The sequence below is a fragment of the Epinephelus moara genome, chromosome 17 (genome assembly GCF_006386435.1).
Source record: "Epinephelus moara isolate mb chromosome 17, YSFRI_EMoa_1.0, whole genome shotgun sequence".
NCBI lineage: Eukaryota > Metazoa > Chordata > Actinopteri > Perciformes > Serranidae > Epinephelus > Epinephelus moara.
The window spans coordinates 20354685-20363062 of record NC_065522.1 but is presented as its reverse complement, the minus strand read 5'-3'; positions in this window follow the sequence as shown (position 1 = coordinate 20363062).

The following is an 8378-nucleotide window of genomic DNA, read 5'->3' as shown; positions in this document are numbered from 1 at the left end:
GTCAAAGATTTAGATACCTTATCACTGGGGCTTTTTTGGTACGATCTGAGTTGCACTACAAAAAGATGTCGATAAACTAGCATGTCATTAGTTGTATTTTCCCGAAAAGATCGATGTTTGCCTAATAAAGCCAACAATTTGAATAATTCTGACAGATGGCTGGAGCAGACAAGGAGTTGAGCAGACCCAGGAGATCCTTGTCTGGCAGTGCGACCAAATGCCTGGGCCTCCACACGAGCATTCTTTGGCAAGAAGGTCTGCACAACAAACAAACCTCCAGCTCTCTTTACCTGATCAGAGACCTGAAGGTCTGTCCCACGACCTGCAAGGTTTGTTGCTATGATGACGTCTCCTGCTTCAAGTTTCTTGGCAAAGATTGCAGTATTGTCCATGTTGTTGCTTATATAAAGCTTCTTGTTTGAGACTTTATCTCCTAGAGTGTTGTGGAGAACCTTTGCTCGATTGATGGTCTCACAGATGACCAACACAGCCCTTTCATCCCTGTAAAGAGTAGGGTTGGTTTGTGCAGTGACAACGTTGCAGATTTTCTCAATCCATTCTTTTTCATCATCTACAATCACACCTTCTACCTCAAACAGCTTTCTGCGTTTGAATGAAGGTATCTGACAGGTCTTGATGTCTTTGTAGATTTTCTGCAAAGTCTCAGTCTCTGCTTGTTGGCCAAGAGTCCCAGAGAGTCCAAAGATCTGATCTCCATACTTGAGAAACAACCCCACATTGGACATATAGTTTGTGATGGCTGTCATGTCAGTCAACTTGGACTTTGCATGTTTCATTTCAATGAACTGCTGTAGTCCATCTGTCCATTTCATGTTGTTTTCAACAACACCTGTGCAGCTGTAGTCAACAGGCACAATCCCATGTTCCTCAATGATATATTCATGGCCCATTGTCATGGTTTGTGCATAGAATGCATTTTCAATCCAAACCTTGAGTTTAGATTTGACCAGATCTGACAGAAAGCCTGGGACATAGAAGCGACATTTATCTTGGCTCAGGTCACATGGTGTAAAACACAGGACATGTTTTATTTCTGCTTCCACAGCTCTCTGTACACTCTCTGTATCAGAGTACATGTACTGACACAAGCCTCCATTGATCAAAAGCAGAGGCACCCTCTGTCTTCCAGTCGTTTCTTTTCGTGGTACCTTCTTCAGTTCCTCTATCACTCCATCATCATTCATGCAGTGCAGAGCAAACTGGCAAGATGGGAATCTCCTCTCTACTGTCTGAAAGAACTTTGCCAACTGGTGAGCAGTAACACCTGCAGTTTTTTCAGTCAAGAGACTTGAGTTCTTTCTCAGGTCCTTGACCGAACCTTTAGCCAGTATACCTGCATCCTCAGCCATTTGAAGGATGGTGAACTCGTCAACACCTTTGCACTTTATGTTTTCAAGCAAAACTTGGTGAAATGGGTATTTTCGCCCCACAGTTGTCTCTGAGCCAATCTTGTTGTATTGATTAGCAGTGGCCCATATGAAAGCCAAGAGTGGATTGAGATGTTGCAAAGCAGGCATATCGCTACTAAGATAGACCACATGGAGGCCCTTATCCAGCATCAAGGAATCAACTTCATCCACAATTGCACATTCAAATGTTCTTTGCCCAAATATGTCCATTCTATTAAAGTGGTGACGAAGCCAGTCTCCAGCAAACTCTTCCACAGTACCATACACAACCTGACACTTATAGCACTTTTTTAAGTCTTTGGCTTGTTTGTTGGTGTTGCAGTCGACACTGATTTTCAAAATGTCATAAAATGTTCGCCATTCATTCAAATCTCTCTCTGCAAGAACTGATGAGCTGGACATGATGTCTACCTTTTCTCCTCGCAAGGCTCGAAAAGCGGCAAACATTGCCACAATACATGACTTGCCCTCTCCAGTGCCAACTTGAATTAGCCGTCCTGTTTTGGAAAGAGCCATGATACACCAGCTCACCATCTGTGTCAGTCGGGGTCTGAAGTGAGTCTTTTCAGCTGCCTGACAAAGCTTCAGCAACACTTGTTTCAAGTCACTCTGCTGTGATCCAACATTGTGTGAAGTAAGACCTTCGTTGACTGACAACACAATGTCTCTCACATCATCTAAGAGCTCCTCATTAATTTGATTTAACTTTTGTTGACGGATTTCCTCGAGAATTTCATCTAGTTGCTTTTCTGGGTCATCGGCTAAACAGTTCTTGAGGTCTTCATCTGTCACAGTCTCGTCTTGGACCAGGTCAATGAGTGTCTTCTTTCTTGCCCGACATTTCCAACTCGGAGTGATGTAATTAATCTCTATACAGTGCAACATCTTCAACATCCACGAGAGGAGCTGTGATCGGTCAGTTGTTGTTGACTCAAATCGCTTTAGAAGAGCATCAAACAAGTCTGCGGCATCCGCTGGGCTCCATTTGATATTTGTAACCAGTCCCTGCAGCTTGTTGAGAAGGATTTCTTCATTGTTTTTGGGGGTCATGAAACTGTGAGTTCTGAGTGAAGTTTTGAGTCTTTTAACCAGTTCTTCAACTTTCATATGCGTGTTAGTTTCAGACATTTTGTGGAAGAACTGTCAAATATTGACAAAACAGAAATGGAAAAGAATTAGAGTTTTGAGAGTCTTCCTTTAAAACAATACAAAATTCCACACACAGATTCTGATTTTATGTCTTTTTTCAACCCCATATACATTAGCACATGAATTGGATACCAGCTTTCAAACCATGTCAGTGGGCAGTGGCATAAATGATATGTCAAGCACCACATGTGAATCCACTTAAAAGAATTCTTCACTTGTAAAATGAAGTTTTGTGGGCTGGAGTGCAGGTGACAGGTGTAGCCAAAGGTTTTTGTTTTTTTTCTTTGTCTGTAAGTCCATCCCATTGTCATTAATGTGATATCTCAAAAACACCTTCACCTCAAGGATGAACTGATTAGATTTTGGTGGTCAAAGGTCAATGTCACTGTGACCCCGTCTGTCTCATTCTCATGAATGCAATATCTCAAGAACATTGTGAGGGATGTTTTTTTCAAATTTGGCACAAACATCCACCTTTAGTCAAGGATGAACTGATTTGAATTTGGTGGTCAAAGGTCAAGGTTATTATGACCTTGAATCTATCTGATTGCGATGAGCGCGAAATCTCAAAACGACCTTGAGGGAATTTCTTCAAATTTGGCAAAAATGTCCACCTGGATTCAGCAATGAACAGATTAGGTTTTGGTGGTCAAAGATCACTGTGACCTCACAAAACATGTTTTTGGCCTTAACTAAACGATTTATTTGCTGATTATGACGAAATGTCACACAGATGTCTAATAGTACAACCCCAGAGCCTACTGGAGTCAGTCAGTGAAAAAATAATGATGGACATTTTAAAATTTCTTTTTAACTTTACATTATTTTTATGAATATTTAACCTATCCCTTTTAAGGACATTTTAGTTTCAGTTTCAATTTCAACATTCATAACAACTGTACAAGGGTGAATCTTTCTATGACTCATCCATCACATTTCATTAGGGATCAAAGTTTGCATATTTAAGGGCGGGCCGCTTTGAGTGAGTTGACAGCCAATAGCGCCCTCGGCTTCTCTGTCAGATATACGCCTTGCTCCTTCACAGCGCCAGCCTCGCAGCCAAATTGTCAACCAGCAGCTTCAGTACAAAATAATCTGTATCAGACATCTATCTTAAAACAATGTTGGTGGAACCCTGTAGATAAGGCACTGCCAAAACTCTTAATTTGTAAATGGTTTGTAAGGCAGAGGATAACTTAACCTGCTTTCCCAATAGTTTCCATTTTAGTTTGGCGTGGTGATGCCAGCATTACTACACAGTAGTTAAAATGCATTGAAAAATACACGTAATGACAGTGAGTCGTAGACTGACTGAATGTGAGAGGAAAAAAACAGAAACAGATTCATGAAATTGCACTATTTTTCTTTTTAGGCTGTTCATCATCTGTTTTGTCAGAAAGTACTTTAAAATAGGTTATAATGCAATGGTTTCACTGGTCTGGCTCACTTGAGATCAAACTGAGTTGAATGTGTCCCATGGACTAAAATGAGTTTGCCAACCCTGTGCTACAGCGTTAGAAAATTGGTGTGTATGAATGTGTTTGTAATTTGCAGTAATTTATATCCAACATGGTTCCAACCACAATCTATATTTAGGAGTTTTTCTTCTCTACACCGAGCAGTTACCCTGACTATCAGATATTCATAAATATGGATAAAAACACAGGTTTTATAACTATTAATTCTATTATATAGCTTAACTGTAGTTTTGTTATTGATGCATGTAATGTGTTGTGGTAAAGTAGTTTGATACTCACCTGTTAGATGAGGAGTGATGTGTGTCTTTACAAAACCTGGTATGATCTGCTGCCAGAGCATTTGCTGCTTTCTTTTATAAACCTAATTTTCATTTCTTGTCTCGGCACAGCCTGAAGGGAAATTCCTGCATACTTTCAGTTTTGGTACTACACCAGCTCTGCAGCAGTTACAGGAAATCCTTATCTCCAAGTCTAGCTAAATTTCAGAAGCAGAGCAGCTTTGTGTCAGACTGCTACCAGTCAACACTGACAGCTTATAATGTGATGAATGCTTTTTTTTAATGGCAGACAATTAGAAAGACCGGCATGGCAAATTAGATTTTAATGTTATATATTATCACAAGTTAAGCCATATTTTTTGAATAATACACATTGTTACTTATTTTATTTTATTCATAACTTTCTTCCAGTTTCTCAGGTGGGGGGTGGGACTCAGTACCATGACCTACATAATTAAAATTTTTCAAATAAAGTTTATCTTCTTGGAACACACTAGTAAAAGATTAGTAAAACAAATGTGTTTGTAGATCCTTTTTTCTCTCCCCTGAAGATAGACCAAAGGCAGAGTGCAGTATCTGCCTTTAACTGTATAATATCTTTGGGTTTAAAGTACATGGCTTAAAAAGGCTTCTAAAATCTAAGCTTTTCAAGTTAAAATTTCACTCAGCCAGCCTTGACATTGACTTTGAGAAACATCAGAGAGTCTTTACAAGCTTCTGCCATCTGCTGGACAAATAACGTTACAACACTGCATGCAGGAAAGTCAGCAACTGTGAAAACACCTAAAGACAGTTTGCATGTTACTCACATTCACTGGTGTGTATAAGTGTATTAGATAATATGTGCACAGTGTTAGAGCCCCTGACTGTACACCCAGGTTTCTCTGCAGTCATCGTTTCCTTAGTCTCGTTCACCAGACCTTTCTCAAGAAAAGAAAGGTCTGGCTGGGCTGACTCTCACTTTAAGATTGGAGAAAAAAACGCCCCGGCTGCTTGTATTTCTTTCAACCAATCACAGTCGTTCTTGGTGGTGCCACAGCAACGGCGCGCTTGCAAAAATATTGCCGGAGGGAAACAGGTTTTGGTATAACACGCCCACAAAAATATCGCCTACAGGACGCGAACCATGACAGAAAAATGGCTACATCCCCGCAAAATCAAACACCGCAAAAGTTAGTAAAGGACGTGTTGAAAACTGCAACCGGAGGTGGTAGGGTGGGACTTCAGCGGGTGGCTCGTTCCACCCAATGAGAGGCTGATCTATGCAGCGAACTTCTGCTCACTCAGACTATTGTTTCGTTGACTCAAAAAAAAAAAAAGCACAGTCCCTCTGTAGTGATGGCTAAATGAGGCTTCATGAACCACTGTCTTTATTTTCTGAAGCCACCAGATGGTGCTGTGTGGTCAACAAAGGTTTGAAAGCACACTTCATTGCAAGTCCTTCAGCCTTTATCTTTAAACTAAGAGTGCCATGTGGTGGGGTCAGAAAATAAAGAAAGTGGTTCATCAGGCTTCATTTGGCCATCACTGCCTCTCAGTGTTCAGCTGCTGTCCATCTACCCAGCCAACATTTGTATGTGGGGCCCATGTGGATAGTAAATGGGCTGAAAAATGGGCCCTATATTGGATTGTACATGTGTTCCATATTGGCTCTATGGCATTTGCCCACATGGTGGGTTTACCCAAGTGGGCCCCAGATAAGATGCCCATTATGGACCCATACCCACTTTGTACCCAGGTAGCCCCAGAATGACCCATGTGGAGCCTACTTCGGCAATCTGCATGGGGCCAATATGGAACATGTGGACAATCCAATATAGGGCCCATTTTTCATTTACTACCCACATGGGACCCACATACAAATGTTAGCTGGGTGCAGCTGACAGTTAATTATGGTTTGTGGCAACAATTGTGACTCAAGATTTGCCTGCAGTTATGTCACAGCATGGTTTTGAAATGCTCTACACCAGGGGTGTCAAACTCATTTTAGTTCAGGGGCCACATACAGTCCAATTTGTAAAATACAGAAATTGGTTCATGAGGCTTCATTTGGCCATCACTAGTTGTGGCCCCCGGGGCCGTATGTTTGACACCCCTGCTCTACATTAGATGCTTATCCTCCACAAGGCCACACCTTGGCCTGCTGATGACAAACCTGATCTTGGGGTCAAATCTTTTCATCCTTGTTCAAGCCATATTTAACTGTAATGCAAATATATAACTTGTGTTTGCGTTGCCTGATTATGTCTCCACTTAAACAATCATCATTTGACTAAACTACATTTTAAGATGCAATAATAGCTTGTGAGAAAACCTTGAAAATTCTGGTCAGTTGATGGAGTTATTTTATTTTTATTTTAGTGTATATGTGCATATTTCTGCAGGTTGACTTTAAATAAAGACCTTTTAGTAATGCAGCATTCTGCAGTGGAAACATTTGCCTAATTGCAGCCTGAGTTGTCTGTTAAATGTAGATATAATCCGATTGCTTTTCAGAAAATGTTTTAAGAATGAAGTGTTAATCCTAGGTCCTGCCTATGTTTGCTTTTCATGTTGCTTGTCACACTCTAAGAAGCTGCTGTGTGTCTGAGGTAGGTGTTGGTCAATTAATAAAACACTGCAGAGTTTCCTCATTTGTCAGCACACAGCTTCAGCACGTCAACACTCCTGGACCACACCGCCCGGTTGAGCTGGGTGAGGACAACCGGTCGGTTTGCATTGAGATGGAAAGGTACTGATTCCTGTCAAGCCCACGCAGTCAGGAAGAAACCGGAAGTAGTGTGGTTTTCTCTTCAAAATAATAGTGCAAAATGTATGTATGTATTTAAACAAGGAAAGGCAGGGGTCAGGGGGTGACAGACAAGTGTTGCTGCTAATAGGTCTTCCATACAGCATACAATATATCAATACAAATACTGATTTTTTAATAAATTACTATGATTGTCATTACTACTACTACTGGAAAAATAATAATAATCATAATAATAATTTTATATAAATCATAAATGTTGTAAATACAACTCAAACTTTTGTTAGCCTACTACAATAATAAAATCAATTACTTTTTTGAGTCCGCTAGATGCATTTTACTGCAATAAAATGATTGAAGTGAGATGATTGGACTAAAAAAATGTTACCTTATTAGATAAAACACATTTTGATTGCATTTTTCTTTAGGGACTTCATTTACAGTTAAATGAAGGTAATAAGTTGCATCATATATTATCCAAATACTCAACATGTCACAAAAGTGTATTTTGTTTATTGCCATAATATTGTGTCATGACATAAGTATTGTGATAATATCGTATCTGGGGCCTTTGGTGATAGTCACTCCTAGTGGATAAGTAAATGTTATGGTTAAGAAAAAAATCTTAAATATTTAAAGTAACACAAAACTTCACCTGAATGGGTCATTTTATTTTTTTGTTAGCAACTTTTTTTTTATTGTTTTAACATAGAAAGCAAACAACTCCTGGTATCAAGCAGTCCATATTTATTTAGCCTTAGTAAATCAACTGAAGAAGAAAATAAATTGATTAAGAGGATAGTAATAATAATAAAAGTAATAATAATACTTTTAAGACAAATCTTAAAACGTACATGTTTTCAATGACCTTTAGCTGTTTGTAGTGGTTTTAATATTTTTGTATTTTGATATGTTTTTTACATATGTAATTGTTCGTACCGGTGTTATTCTGTTTTGTATTTGTTTACATGTTATATTGATATATATTTGTGTGCCATTTTTAAAATTTGCACAGCACTTTGGTCAACTTTGGTTGTTGTTAAATATTTTATATAAATGAAATTGATTTGATTTATTATTATTAATAATAATAATATAATAACAAATTACATGTAATAACATTAAATTGAATTAAACATAAAATTGAATAAAATTAATAAAAAAGGAAGAGAAAAAAATCTATTTTAAATAAAAGTTTAAAAAAAAAGGAGCAATAAATAGGGTAAGGGAAGCCTGAGAATAAGCTTCCTCAAGTGCAGACTTTTATTTTGAAATTTCCAATACCGGATGTTTA